Raw genomic sequence first — 13,689 nt, 5'->3', positions numbered from 1 at the left:
TAAATTTCTCACCAGCTATTTCTTTATATGGTTTATTGTCCCTCACTTTCTTCATCCATCTAAAGTGTTCAGATTCAATTAGCTTGTTTCGTAATCTAGGTCTTATTTAGGAGTTTCTTCTCAACTGCCTTTTTTAGTGCTTCTAAAAGACATGCCTGATTTATATACATTTTTATTGGTTTTTTTTTTTTACCATAAAAGGTTCAAGCATTGGCATTGTCATGTGTTAATTAGTGGCTATAAACTTCATCCGTATCCAATTGCACACTTGTCCAAACTCTTGATGATGAAGGTATGGTTGCATTTACTAGTATGAAATTGCTAAAATTTGTCATCCAAAGTTTCAATTTCTTTTGAATCTTGAAGACTTAATTTGCATTCTTGTAGGAATTAGATGTGGAATAATTTTGCAATGTTTGTTGTCTTAAGACCAGCACTGATGAACGGGGAAATAAGTTCTTATCAACCAAGCAAACAAACTTCCATTATCCCAAGGAAGTCTTTCCAAGCTACTGCCTTTTAGGTTTGGAACACTTTTAGAGGTAACAATCAATAGGAATTAGTTATTCTTTCAAACTTCTTATTGTACAAATATAACCTGCATGTGCAACCATTTATGATCCCATAATTTCAAGAATTTATGACACCTTCTAGTGGTTAGTTTTTCTAGGAATAGAGTGAGACAATCTATTCACCCCCAAAAACCATCGTCAGAGGAACAGTAGATAACCCGCAAGACCAAATTTATGTGTGTGAATGGAGATGCATGTTTTTTACATCCCAGTCATGTAGTGTTGTGTCAAAGGGAATAATAGCAGGTGATGATAAGTGGTATTTCTAAAATGTTCGAAGAATATTCCATCTGTCATGTAATATTGCTTTCTCAAAACTGTTTTTGAAGTCTTATTTTTAAATATTAGAGTTGACCTCTTGTACACTATCAACTGATGTTGTAACTTAACTAGAAAGAGAAATTATATAAACTTAGCCTTGGTTTGGATCTTGAAAGATAGCAAGCAAAGAAAAATTAGGTTAATAGTGAGTTGATTTATTCTCTTCCCATGGATGTAAGCACATTCTTGAATCACTTAAATTATTTTTTTCTTGTCTATTATTCAATTGTCTCTGAAAAAAAAAGTGGTATCAGCGTTTTTTCCAACACAACAAATGATTCATGTGACAACTGCCAATAAAGGAAGCACTTAAGAAGGAGTTTGTAAGGTGTTACATGGCAGGTTGAACAAAACCAATAGCTAGAGAGATATATGAAATATTTGGGGGCCATTGATCCAACAATAGTAGAGAATAACATAAGAAGAGACCCTCTAATCACCATTTTTGCTTTCGATTCTTCTCTACAAAACATCATCTCTTTATACAAAAAGACACCCCATGGCTGAGCTCGTATTATTCTCTGCATATCCCAAAACTGCTCTCCAAATTTTAGGGCATGGTACTCTTTTGAGTGGTATTTTTGGTACTAAATTTAAGTATTCTCTCAAATACCTAAAATGCCCTCTAGATTTTAGGGCATGACCCACTCTTTGAGGTGGTATTTTGGGTACTAAGTTTTGTTATGAGAGGTTTTGGTGTGGAAATCGGAGGGCCTCTTGGGAATATGAAATTAGAAATGTTACACACGTTGCATGTATTTTCTTTTGCGTGCATTACACTTAGATTGGAGTTTATGCAGTTACTCACTTTTTGTGTGTCCAACAGTACTGTATGTCACATCACCATATGATGGGCCCTTTAGCCTTTTTTTAACCCCCTCCCCCCAAGAAAAAAAAAACCTAATACTAAAAATAAAAAAATAAAAAAAAACCTAATACTAAAAGGACCTTAGCTTGCAAACTATGTGGAGGTAGGCCTCCACATCCAACTTCTTAGAGGGACCATGATCACTTAGGCCAAGGAAGTTTGAGGCAATAATACGTCTACGATGCCCTTAGATGTTTTGGGCACATGCACGCTACACTAATGTATTCAACGAGTCTGTAACCTTGACTAACAAGCTTAGGTAATCTTTGAAATTTCATTATGATGGGGAAGGTTCCACATGAACGACACTTGCACATGGGTTAGTTAATCCTAAGAGATGGGGGAAGCTCGTCAGACAACGCGTGACACTCGAGCTTTGAAAGGTAATTGAGTTAACATTCCTAAACCGGGACATGACGGTCTACAACAATGTTAGGTAGTCTGAAGAGTCATGTTAATTGTTATCGGTATTTTTATTTATTCAATAGAAATTGAGGATTTAAAAAATACCACAAAAATTAGAAAAAAAAATTAATTATATGAATAACATTTCAAATATTTAACAAAATGTATGAAAGTTGAATATCATACACGATTAAATGGCTAGATCATCTTCTTTAGTTTTTCCATGATCTCATCCTATTAAATGACTCATCCAATATTAATTTATTTTAAAGGTAAAATTAATTATATTATAATACTTAAATACTTTACCATGCTATAATCCTCTAGCTAATAAATGAAATCAAAACTTAAAAATCATTTTTATATATAGATATATATTATTAAGTTTAGGTAGTGAAGCAATTAATGTGGGTATAAAATTAATGCCAAAACTTTTGATTGTTCCTTCACATTCTCCACAGCAAAGGAAATAAGAAAAATAAAGAAAGAAATTTAGGGTAGTTTTATTTTTTGTTCTCATCTCATGGTGAAATTAATAGAGGAATGCTTGGGTTGGTGCTCAACAATCAAGTGACATCCGATATAATGATTCTTCCAATCCTGTAAATATTGTCCGCTTTAATTTTAATGGATCATCATCACTTTAAATTGCATTCACATTGTTAAGAGCAATTCATACGTACATAATATTAAGAACTTTTTCTTATTCGATATGGAATATAAAATTGGGTATCTTTCTGATTACTACCAAAAAGTGCTATTTTGTAGACCTAATTATAATGGTTTTAAGCACCTTTGAGTAGTAATCATATTCATTTAACCCAATTAATTCATTAAGGTCCTTAGTAATTGGTTTTAACCATTTTGTGGCAAGTTTACATGTTTATATCAGCTTATGAATCAATTCAAGCATGCCAAATGATGGAGGAGCTACTTGGACAAGTTAAATCAAGCTTTTAGCTACACCAAAGCAAGCCAACAAAAGGAGAAAAGCAAAGAAAAGCAAAGAAAAGCAAGGAGGAAAACAGAGGACAGCAGCTGCAGTCTTCGTTGGCACTTTTGGAGCACTTCCCGAAGTCCATTCTCTACATGCTATATACCATTTCAAAGCTCAGGAAGTCAAGAATCCAACGCTTCAAACCGTGCATGATTTGGAGCTGAAACGAGGAAGATATGGCCTTCGGAAGACAACTGCTCCAGGTGTGCGAGAATTTCGCACACCCCCCTTTAGCTGTGCGAATGGTGTGCGAAGTTCGCACACCTTCTTCAGGTGTGCGAAAATTTCGCACACCCCATGCGTGGTGCGAATTTTCCCCTGTTTCTGCCGACTCCACTTTAGATCTTTTCTTTTAGATATTTTTGTATAAATTTCCATTCTTCTCCTTGTAATCCACCAATCATAAGATTTATTAGCTAGGAAAGTTGGAAAAACTTCTCTATTTATATCCCCTTGCATCCGTTGTAACAAATAATTGATATATAGATATATAATACATATTACGTTTTACACTCTCTCGTTTTCTCTTTTCTCTTCACTATTTTATTTTCTTGGTAGCCAAACAGCCTCTAAGGGCTTTTCCTCAGAGGATGATTGGCTAAAACTTTTAGTTTCTCAAAGTATGGATGTTATGTGATGACTTGGATGCAATCCCATGGAAATTTCTCACACCCGGAAGGTAAGGTAGTCGTTTTTCATTAAAGGTTCATTAATGCAAAGTTTGGTTTTTATTTCCTTTGGACAACTTCCAACGGCCAATACTTGATAAGCTTTTGGATTTCTATCCATTAGTTATCTCCTACGAGCTATTGGAAGGTGAGGTTTTCAATTCCAAGTTTTGTATTAATCCGTTAGAACCAATTTCAATGGCCATTGAAAGGTGAGTTTATCACCTGGAATGACTTTGAGTTGCCAATATTTGGTAAGCTTTTGGCTTTAGACCATTAGTTATCTCTTACGAGCCATTCAAAGGAAGTCTAAGGTGAATAACCATTGATGAAATTCACTACCATCTGTTTTGCCATTTTAAAGGATTAAAACGTGATTTGCTAAATCCATACCGGTTCGGGAAGCAAGCATCACCATAGTTGCAACCCCAACGCGAGGAGCCTATCCTGAGATTTCCAATTTGCATAAGAGCCAGAGCATAGCTATCCTATCTTTGAGAAACTTGTTTTTACACCCTTTCATTTTAGTCTTTAATGTTAGCTTAGATTAGTTTAAATCTTTCTAAAACATTTACATCTTCTTTTAAAGCTAACATCCATAAGAAAATCACCTATTTTCCTAACTTGAATATCACTTGTGTTTGCGAAAACCCTTCCCAGTGAACGATCCTAGAACCACTATGCTATAGTAGCTTGGCTACTTTAGTAATAGTATTCAAGGTATAAATTTTGTTGATACGCCTTTAAAGCTAAGCTACCATGAGTCGCATCACTTTCAATTTTAGATGTTGCATAAGCATTCCAACTCCTATATAGACACATTGCGTAAATATTCTTATTTAATAAAAGTTTATATGTCATTAAATAAATATAGAATTTTAACATTAATTGCAGTGCTAAGTGCAAGAGATCTCATGTTTAAGTCATTGATTAAGATTTATTTGAAAACTTAACATTTGTTACTTAAATAACTTAAGTTGACTTTAAATTATATTATATTTAAATTATTTGCTTAAAATTTATTGTTTAATATTTATTTTAAGTATTAAAGTTATTTGATAAAGTTAATTTAAAAAATATTTTAAATCACAAATTGTCATATTTACCTTCATTAATTTGAATTAGTATTTACATTCATTAATTTTATTTAATATTTATTTTTATTAATCTTAAATAATAAATTTGTTTATTAAACATTTAACAGATTCATAAAATAACTACACAATATTCACAATAATAAATGAGTCATGAATTTGAAGTCATGATTTTAAAATGTACGCTAACAAGATATGAACAAATGAGACAAAAAAAAATGAGATTAAAAATAAGTTAATTATTTTGATTTAACACTTAAAATTAAAAGTAACTTTAAATTATAATATTAAGTTATTTTAGCAAATATATTTAATCTATTTAATGAATTAAATTAAGTTATTAAGTCAAATGATTACCAAACACCCTATTAAGACCCAGAAAATGGAATGAGTTTTAATAGTATTCAGGATGGGCATGACTAGGTGGTGGTTCAATGCTGATTAATCATAATTTAATCTAAGCAAAATATGTAACGAAACTCAAACTGCACTATCCAAATGGGCGCCAAGAACGTTACATTTGACAAATGCCAGTAAACCTCTACAGCTAGAAATTAAAAGATCACTCTCTTGTTGTATCTCTCTTTTTCTCCAAGCCCCGGAAGGAAAAACTCGAACCCCATTATTTTGATCACAGAAAAAGTGGCAAAAAAGTGTGTTGTAGTTCATCTTGAAGCTCATTAACTTCATCTTAATTTGATCCAAATTGCAGAAACATGGGAAACTCCATGAATCTATGGTGCTATGGTGGCCTACATTCATATAACTGGGGACACTTTGGTTTAAACTACAATGACCCCAAACAGGGTTTGTAGAGACTTCATCGAGATCACTAGCTTCAAAAGACTGAGGAAGAAAGATGTTCTCAATGAAAACTTGGTGTCAAATTGCAGATAAAGACCTAAAAATCCCACTTAATGTGTTCTAGGAATTGTTGTTTGATAGGGAGTAAGAACAGAGTGCACGAGTTTTGGGGTGGGGTGATACCTAAAGCACTAGAGTAGCACGTGATCAAGCCTCACTTAGTGAAAAGCTGTTTGGTTTGTACATGTCTGCTTAGTGATACTTAGGATTGGCGAAGTATACATCTCCTTTGTGATCAGGTTTGTATATGGGCAGATGAATGTTCATGTGAGGTTCATATATGTTTCTGATACATATCACCCTGGAAGAATCTAGATCAAGGGGATGAGTTTCTAAGCTTGACTAGGTTTGAGATGTTTGAGAATTGGTGAGCATGATATATATCATGATATTGCAGAAGACAACAGAGCTTCTGAAATATGTCAGGTTCAATAGTAGGAAATCTTATCAGCTGTCACTTACTTTAATCCTATGATCTCAATATTCATTTGTTGAAGAAGAAAGAGGTATCTTGAAAAAAATTTGCTTTCACACTATTCAATTACAAGAGGATGTTCAATTATAGAAGAAAATAATATTCACTAGACTCTTTCAACTTAATCAACATGCAGGGAAAACCAGTCGGGTGACCAATTATTCACATAATAACTTAGGTGGTGTTTGTTTTTTTGGCTTTTTGCTGAAAACCATTTAGTTTTAGAATTTAGGTAGTTTGTTTTTTTACTTTTTCATAACTTATCATAAACTTTTTACTAAATAGAAAAAGCCAAAATATGTGGCTTTTTCTAAATAGAAAAAATAACACAATGGTTTTTTTTACTTTTTAATACTTAATAGAAATAAAATACTACAAAAACAAACAACCTAATATTTAATACTATTAAGTATTAAGGTTCTATTTAGAATTAAGTAAAAAAACAAACACCACCTTACTGTCTTTCTACCTCTACTTGTTAATCATCAGCCAAGCTTATAGTAATATAAGCTTGGGTTCATCTCTCTATGCCACTGATGACAACTCCACATGGGCTTCCCCTTCTGGTGATTTTGCATTTGGATTCCGACCGTCTCCAAGTGAAAAGGATCTATTCCTTCTTGCTCTCTGGACTGCAAATGGAAGTTAACCGGCGCCAAGAGGATCAAAAGTCGAGCTTGCTACCAATGGACAGCTTGTTCTCCAGAGGCTAAGAGATATGGAAGACAAAGACTGGTAATGTGAGCAGCAAAGCAGTGCATGGTGCCATGCTTGGAGATGGAAATTGTATACCTGTATATGGGAGAGCTTCAAGCACCCAACTAATACCATATTGCCAACTCAGGGATTGGTGTTGGAGCCTACTGTGCAGTTGCCATTTTTGAGAACCTGAGGTTTGCAAATGGAACTGGTGTATGAGTTTATGCACAATGGTTCTTTATCAAGCTTCCTTTTTGGAGGCGCCCAAGGACTGGTGTACCTACATAAAGAATACAGTAAACAGATCATCCATTGCGACATAAAGCCCTCAGAACGTAACTCTTGGATGATTCTTTTACAGCCAAAGTTGCAAACTTGGACTGGGAAAGCTTCTGATAAGCAACCAGACTAGAACACTCACAGGCATCAGAGGGACTATGGGGTATATTCAGACAACTCGGGCAGCCTATGTCTCTTATAATAACACGTTATGAAGCATCAGCTCAATGCCGGGGTTCAATCTGCAAAGCAAGGGATTCATCAATGTTTCCTTCAAACTAAATGATAAGGAACAGAAATGGATCATTCTGCATTTTCAGTGGTGTTTGTTATAGCATTTATACAAGAACTCTAGGGGTTTCTATGTATAACTTCATTCCCATTTTGTATAATCCAAATCTCTTCAATCGATTAAATGTATAAATGAATCCTATTCATTGTTTGGAGTAACAACAAAATTCTGGAAGACTGGGAAAGTTTCAACACTGGAGAGAAGACAAAATGACCAGACCATAAATTCTGGAAGAGGGCTTTGCTTTCTAACCATTACCATAATTTTAGAGCTCAACCCGGATGAGTAAATTATATTTCAGAATGTTCAGGAGATAATTCTAAAGTGATGAACCTTCTACTCACAGTTTTTTGTTCTTCTTGAACAGAGCAATGAACATCAATAGTTCAGCACCCAGGAATCTCCCCTTCCTCCAATTCCCCCACTGGGAAAAGTCACCTTTCCAGTTAAGAAAATCATCAGGATTAATTTGAGCAAAACATCAGAGTATACATCAAGAAAGCCTTGATCAAAATCAAAATACATCAAGAGCTGCCATTTTCTTCTATTTCCTCTTCCCTGAATGGAATGCCTTTTGGACTGAGGTGATCAATGGTAACAGTCTAACACACTCCTTAAGCTCTGATTGAGGTCAACGGGGATTGGCACATTTAATGACTTTGAAATCATAGCTGTGTGAAGGGAGGCAAACATGAATCTCAGGATAATCAACAAGTCAACAACTATCAATCAGTAAGGAAAAGGAAATACCTTTGGATATTTACAAATCAAAAAATTGAGAGTCCAGCTTCTCTGTACAGAAAGGCTTGAGCTTATTCCATGGCCAGTCTGAATTACGGATGAGAGGGTTGAGTTTTCTTTCATTCTGCAATAAGATTAAAAACATCAATGAAACGCTAAAAGTTTATATATAGAAGCCCTTTAAAGATGAGAATTGGTCAGAGAGCTCACCCATGGTCTAGTAAAACAACATCTGTTAGATAAGTAACCACCATTCTATTGTCCAGCTAATGCATTTAGATCTAAGATAAGCTATGGAAAAATAGTCAAAAATAGCTAAAGACAGTCCAAAAACTCATTTGACTAATAATTTTCTAAAAACAGTAACATAAAACCTGGATGAAGAATCCACCCCTCTACCTCACACCACTGCAATGCCAAATAAAATGTTACAATGACCATATATGGTCTTAAGAGACAATGGGTGTTGTTTGGGCTCAAGACCTAAGACAAGCCAAAAAACAAGAAGAAAACAACATCAAAAATAGATGGCAAAATAGAAGGATAAGGTCACAGACAGGACAATATTAAAAGAAATTATTATTTTTCCGACCTGAAAATCAAGGCATTCAGAAGAGTACAAGTTTGTAAGTAGTCCATGGAAACCAGGGAACATATGCAGATGTTGTACTCTATTGCATAAGGCAAACACTCAATACTTACAAGCATAATCATGCCCAGAAAGCCGTGAATCCCTTTTTGTTTTGCTTTTTTACCTATTCCCATCTCTTATGGCCAGAAGTTCCTTCTGTGGCTGGTTTGTTGTGATGGCCATTTCGGGTCCTAACAGACTTGCTATTGTTGTCTGGGCACCTGCCTCAGAGAAAGCCTGCCAAAGATCGGAGTCTGGGCCAGGGGAAACGGATTTTCTTTGCTGGAGTTCCCAGTCTGTTGCTTCAATCTTTTCTCTGTGCTGTTATGAGAAGAAAACCTATCAGACACATGAATGGGTACAAAAAGGTAAACTTCAGGTTTTGGTTGTATTGAAAAGCACAGGAAACTTCACAAGAGGCAAATTATACCCCAGACTTATTGAAGAAAAATAAAGTACAATTGACTTACCCAAATGTCTACTTTCTCATTTATAGGTTTCCTCCTAAACAAATCCCCACATCTAGGACAGGAAAAGGAAGAAACTGGGAGTCGACATTTTTTCAACCAAAAGCACTAACTTATCAAAAAACATAGTTTTCCATTCAATGCCCATTTCTTCAGGCTTCTTAAAGTGCTTATGATTGGTGGAGGTTCTTCCAAAATCACACAACTTCCATAATCCATTAGGGCCCAATAGAAGATTCTCAGCATTTATATAAGAACTTCAGGGTTTATACATATGATCATGTTACAGTATAAATCATAGTGAACTGGTGGAATTTGATCATTAGCCAACCTCATCAAAAACTGTTTCACAGTTGAGGGGATTGTTAACCTTGCCATGGGCCAAGCAGCAATTTCTGAAGAAGCTGGGTGACAAAGAGTACCATCATTTGGACTAGTTTCAATGGAAATTCCTCTGTTTCTATACATGATATCTTCAGCTTCAGCTTTTCCTTTTGCTTTGACATGGCTGAAACTGATCCTGAAATCAAAAATCCCATGCAAGTAGATATTTAACAGAAGAGGATCCGAATCTCTTCAATTGATTAATGTATAAATGAAATAATCAAAATTTTTAGAGATAATTATAGGGAGATGAACCTTGTACCTCTGAGTTTCTTAGTCTTCTTGAACAGAGCAATGAGCATCAAGTGTTGAGCACCCAGGAATCTCCCTTCCTCACAGGGAAAATCTGAACAATCTATCTTTCTTCATATTCCACTTCCTTGCAAAAGTCATAACATGAAGAAAATGTCATCAAAATTGAGACAAAAATAAGTGCATCAACTGTCTCAAGAAGAGATTTATGCCTATTGCTTACCTTTTGCAGAAGTCCACTTGGTTAGAGCACATTTTACATGGACGCCCAATCACTGCAAGCTGCTGAACCAAAGGAGAGTTCAAACATCTAAAAAATTTGACTAACTCAAGTATCATAAAATACTTCACATGAATTCCAAATGATCTCATATCTAAAAAACATTGACATAAAATTATTGTTGTTTACCTTACATGTTTCTTCCATGGTCATAATCGAAACTTTGTTTATCATAAGAAATCTTCTATGCTCATCCTGATTACTTACAATGAACATTGAAATGAAAAGACAAAAAACACAAAAAATGACGATTAGTTTGGTTTGATAATTTTTTAAAATTAGAAATTATAAAACTATTTTGGTTCTCAGATTTATCGGAAAATTGAGGGAAAAACAAAAATCTAAGAGAAATTTATTTAACACTTATGAGGAACCAAAAATGTTTTAGATGTTGTCCAATCGATAATTTAAACGTGTTTAATTTCAATTAAATGAGTTTAATCAAACACATGAAATTGTGAATAAAATTATTTAAAAGCATTGAAATTCAAGTCAATAAAGTTGTACATAAAATTTGATATATTGAAGCAAGAAAAAAACAAAGCAATTTGAATGACTTGCTAATAAAGCAACTAACTAGAATATGCCCTACAGTTGTTCTGTGCCCTGTATATAAGAAATTTAAAAAAAACATTCCTAGAAAAAAAACAAACAAAATATCCATGGTTCTTACGTTATTTTTTTCTTAATTTTTCAATAGTTATAAATGGTTCATTTAATTCTTGCAAACCACCAAATCAAAACAGAGCATGAAAATGTGTTCAATATTTGTTTCAGGCTTGAAGCTTCAAGAAAAAGAAAACCTTAAATCAAATAAACAGGACTAGCGAATGAATTGGAACTTGAAAGAAAAGTTCAAGCGCAAAAGAATTACTTGACTCTATATTGGCGGAGTGGCACTTTGATTAATATAGCACATTATTGATCAATATTCTTGGAATGTGAGCTATATAACGCCATTCTTCCCCTTTCTCAAATCCACCGTTTTTCCCCTTTCTCAAATCGATGAAAAGGTAGCATATATTTTTCATTTCCTAATTATATCAACTACTTCATGGTGCCTTTGTCTGATAAGCTTAATAGTTCTTCTACATTTCCACCATCTAATTCTCTAACGTTCATCATGATAGGGTTGTAAATTTCATCATCAAATCAAAACATATCCTCCTATAAGAGGCCTTTGAATTATGAAATAATCAATTCACTTGATTCTCATATTGGCAAAGACAAGCTTACACTATTGGAAAGACTACCCCTCACCTTTGCCTTCCCAAATAGCAAAGATGAGAGAGAACCTTTCACAAAATCACAAGAATTATTCAAGTTTGGAATTCATAGGCATTGTTATTGAATTTCAGTTGTATAAAATTGGTGTGTTGTGTTTATTTTGTTGGTATTAAAATTGAATTTTTTTAATTGCAAATTGATGATTTTTTCTCTCTCTCACATTTATACCCATTAGAGTTTCTTATTAGGGTTTGTGTTTGAAATTTGGAGAAAGTATGGTGCAATTGTTCACCGGTGTGGTGTACCATCTTGTTTGTTGTATTTGATCTTTGGGTATTTGATTTAATTTTGTTGTTGTGAAATTGAAAGTTGAAATCCAAGTTAATTGTTTAACTAGCTATTTGTAGTTGACTTGTTTGCACCGATCTTGATTATCCATTTCATGGGAATAATTGATTCCAATTTTCCTTCATGGTTACTGAAAATATATTGTGGGTGAAGGACTATTATGGAGTATATTTAATTTACAAGATTGAATATTGAACAAAGATATGCCCTAGGTCTAGCTTATATGGAATAGCATATCTTACATTTATTTAATTAAATATACTATACAAATTTTGGTTATATATAATATCTATGTTACAAATTTGGATAATTCGAAGTCTAAGTGACTTCATATAATTATTGTTACATCTTAAAAATGATTTCACAAATTAGAATTACAATGACTCCTACACACCTTAGATTCTAACTCAAATTCTCACTTGATTTTATTTTATTTTTATTTTTATTTTTTTGTTTTCAATCAATTAATAATATGTTATGGGCTAGTTTAGCTTATAGTTGAGAAGAATTTTATCTAAGAGCACCTCAATTTGAAGCAAATTGAAGAAAAAAAATGACTTATTATACCTTATGAAAGATAATATTATTAATTTCCATGTTTTTTTTTCAAATAACCTTTTCATGACATGAACTTATATGGAACATTGTTGTATTAATTGATTAGGAAATCACTAAGCCTAAGGAAGTGAGAAAATTTAAAAGGGAAGGAATGTCACCATTGCATTTTAGCACAAAGAAAGATGATCTCTAGCTATGACGAAAATTCAAGAAATGAACAACTTCCATTAAAGATGAAGGCACAATTGGGTGACATTTAAAAAAAAATAACAAAGGAAGTTATTGTTTTAGCTAGGGATATGTTTTTTTTTTTTTCAGACTTCTTGTGTTACTCATATATACAATATGCAATGTGATTTCTCTTTTATATTATAAATTTATTACTCTTAGCACTTCATTTATGGGATAGATAAATAAAAATTACTTTAATTTTATTTAATTATTGGATAGTTGTTGGATGGATAAATGATTGTTATTTTCTTTATATTTGAGTTATTTCAATATCAAATGCCAATTAAAATAAAAGAGCAATAGGTGAAGCTAATTTTAGATTGTCACAATCCTTGGCACTTCCACTAAGTGTCAAGGTTTAGAGCAATCAACAATGGAAAAGGTGAACAATGATACTTCCAAAAGACGTCAAGGTTATTTCATCTTGAACAATAACAGTTTTTGTAAGTGTCATTATTTACAAAATCAACAATAACATTGGCAAATTGGTACACCTCAATGCTTCTAAAAAACATCATTATTTGTTCCATATTTACAATGACGCTATTAAAAGTGTCAACATCGCTAAACACTCTTTACAATGACACTCGATTTCATGGCGCTTTTAAGAAGTGTAATGTTTGTAGAAACTTATTATTGATCACCGACTTTTTGCAACCATACAACACTACATAACCTTAATACCTATTGTTCATTATGATGTTGTAAGAACATATGCCTCTATGTGACCTATTAAATAAACTGGTCTTATCAACTGAAAAATGTTCCTCTAGTTAGTAAAAACTTCATTCATGTGGTCATTTATGAGCATCATAATAATCCATATTAAAAATATTTAAAAACATTAATGCACTAAAACATTGATTTCATCAACAAAATTACACTCATTCTTTTGACTTATAGCATTCAAAGATGTTTAAAAATATATATGTACAATAAAACATCATCAAATTTATTAACAATTAAACTTTTAACCCCAAAACAATCCGCTACTTTAGTAGATAAGACACTATTTGGAATAACATTATTTTTAGCT

General features: G+C 33.2%; 1 protein-coding gene and 1 long non-coding RNA gene across 9 annotated transcripts in view; one reads left to right on the top strand and one right to left on the bottom strand.

Moving 5' to 3' along the window:
• Positions 1-247: 247 nt before the first annotated feature.
• LOC109121532 (uncharacterized) lies at positions 248-660 on the top strand. The gene is made up of 2 exons (XR_002029179.1): positions 248-292; positions 388-660. It is a non-coding gene; the product is annotated as an uncharacterized LOC109121532 (long non-coding RNA).
• A 5,636-nt stretch (positions 661-6,296) lies between these two features.
• Positions 6,297-13,689, bottom strand: part of LOC100254420 (putative disease resistance RPP13-like protein 1) — a 33,979-nt gene continuing 26,586 nt past the window's right edge. The window contains exons 8-15 of one of the 8 annotated variants that reach the window (XM_059741680.1): positions 8,675-8,758; positions 8,486-8,556; positions 8,285-8,362; positions 8,058-8,205; positions 7,879-7,972; positions 7,385-7,484; positions 6,718-7,243; positions 6,297-6,437 (exon numbers count right to left, since the gene is read on the bottom strand). The gene's annotated coding sequence lies outside the window, so the exon portion shown is untranslated. Of the gene's footprint in view, positions 6,438-6,717; positions 7,244-7,384; positions 7,485-7,878; positions 8,206-8,284; positions 8,400-8,485; positions 8,759-13,689 lie in introns of all 8 variants that reach the window. The other 7 variants (XM_059741673.1, XM_059741674.1, XM_019217629.2 and 4 more) reach the window with 7 other exon arrangements.

The sequence above is a fragment of the Vitis vinifera genome, chromosome 13, assembly GCF_030704535.1.
Source record: "Vitis vinifera cultivar Pinot Noir 40024 chromosome 13, ASM3070453v1".
Lineage (NCBI taxonomy): Eukaryota > Viridiplantae > Streptophyta > Magnoliopsida > Vitales > Vitaceae > Vitis > Vitis vinifera.
The sequence above is the reverse complement of the archived record's forward strand: the minus strand, read 5'-3'. Positions and strand labels throughout refer to the sequence as shown.